Below are 2,501 nucleotides of genomic sequence, written 5' to 3' on the forward strand. Positions count from 1 at the left end.
TGTTTACCAGTAAATTAACATTACATTTTAAAGACGCTACTACTGTACTAGCTTGCTATCTATTAGCAGAAAAGCTGAATTAAAAAAAATCACAACACGGGATACTGATCATAGTGATTGCCGACGGTATACTCACAAAGAGGTACAGGAAGTATGAAAAATTTCTTTGACAATCCAGAAAATTGTCCACAGTGGTGGAAAGACACAAGTGTTCCTTTTGCATCACTTAATCACCCTAAGAGTAAGTTATATTTGCAGTTCTTAATATCAATGGTACATTTTTCCATAAGTGGCTGCATCTAATCAAAAAGGACCTTTACATGATAACATTTAAATGTAGGAAATCTAGATAAACTATTTCCACTATGGGCCAACGTGGTTAAGAGGCCTGTTATTAACCACTCCATTAAAGAAAAGCTTGTTTTTTTTTTCATTTATGGAAAACATTTTCCCTTGCTTCTTTGATGTGCAGCATCCCCAGCCAATCCATGTTGTTTGGGTACCAAGCAAACCAAGCAGGTAAATAATGTTCAAATGTGCAGGAAGTATCATGATACTGTACCAACATATCTCCAGAACAGACCAAAACTGTTTGTACAGCATTGTATGGAACTGCCTTCAACAAACTGCACAAATGCACTTGGAGAAAACATTATAGAATAAGCTAATGGCGTTTACATTGTCAGAAGTGTTGACTCTGAAAAGACTTACACAATTTGCCTAAATGAAAATGGACCTTCCGGCAATTGTATGGATTTAGAAAAAAATCATTAGCCCTGCAAACATAATTTATTGTTTGCTGTTTTAGGTAGCATTGCAGGATGGGAATGGGATTCTTTACCAATGGCATACAGATATTGTTCTCGGTTTAGTCTAGACCCGATTGTCAATGTGGTATCAGCAAACCTTAGCCATGTGAACATTCATCCTGGCCTAACTAACGAAGATGGTGAAACGGGTGAAATAGATCATTTTCATGAGCAAGAAATAGATGCAGAGCCTGTTATGAGCCAACCTGTAAATGCAAACACCTATACTTTTGGAACGTACATTACCAGATGCACTCATTTAAATTAAGACATACATAACTGACTCTGAGACATCATTTGAAGAAATCGTAGTGGACATACAGGCTTTGTACAGCAATACTTAAGAAATGCTACCACTGGAGCAGACTTGGGGTAATTGTAATTGTAATCATTAATCAGCTGTAATTGATTACAATTTTTCAAGTAATCAGTGTAAACATTAATCAGCCAAAAATCTGATTACATGTAATTTAATTTAATCAATTACTTTTCAAAATACCCTGTAATCATGATTACTTTTTGATTACATTCTGATTACAATGAAAAAATCTAAAATTGTGTTTTGGTCATTAAATGAACCTCTTTGTTATTCATATTTGATAAGTTTTAAACATACTAATATTATTTGGTTACTCTAAGCATGTCTACTTCAGTAAAAAATAAACTGTTACAGTATTGAAAAGTCATCATTAGCCTAAGCAGAGACATATAATACAATTATATATCTTTTATCTTGGTAAAAGATATTTTACATACATGTATATTCATCGTTTTATAATGATCTTCATATTAATATTTGATAATAACTGTTATACATTCAAGTAATACTTTTCTTTAACCCTGAATTATAATCTTTTGTTAATTTTTGTGATTTTTATCAACTTTGAATTGACAGGTAGGAGACTAATTAAGGTTTGTTTTTATTGCAATTACAAATTGAGTATAGCTGTAGGGAAATATATATGATAAAAGATAAATCAGACATGAACATTTATCTAATTAGCACAAACTAAATTAAAAGAAGGACAAATTTGTTGTTTAATTTTTTTTTGTATTTGGACTGAACATGTAAAATGCAATGATGTTTAGTACTTACATATTGTTTACAATTAGATTAAACACTTCTATTCAAATTTAACAAAGTTTTAACTGGTAACTTTATTTCATCCATACTTAAACTTCCATAAACTGCAACTTGGAATACATATAAATTATGAAAGAGGTCAGAAGACAAACAAAAAACTCTTCATTATGATTTATCTTTATTAAATTTAATTCAAAATAATTCAGAGATCATTGGTGATAAAATGTAATGTATATATATATGTAGTGAAATTTGGTGTTTATTTAAATAAATGAAGTTTAATTTGAAGTTATCATTTTATAATTGAACCAATTAAAATACTTTCTCAAAAATGCTATAGTGTTATTGAACGTTTATTCATTCACATCATTCAAAACGTTTTGTTTTTAAATTCATTGTAATCAGATGTAATCATGATTACTTTGCCAATGTAATCATTAATTTAATCAGATAATTTCAGAAATGATGTAATCATTAATTTAAATTAATCGTACAAATGACAAAGTAATTGTAATTTAATCAATTACATTGAAAGTAATCGGACCCATCTCTGCACTGGAGGAAGGACTTCCTGTTAGAGGGGACTTGAGTCCAACATCTTTGAACCC

Source organism: Mytilus edulis, chromosome 11, assembly GCF_963676685.1.
Source record: "Mytilus edulis chromosome 11, xbMytEdul2.2, whole genome shotgun sequence".
Taxonomy (NCBI): domain Eukaryota; kingdom Metazoa; phylum Mollusca; class Bivalvia; order Mytilida; family Mytilidae; genus Mytilus; species Mytilus edulis.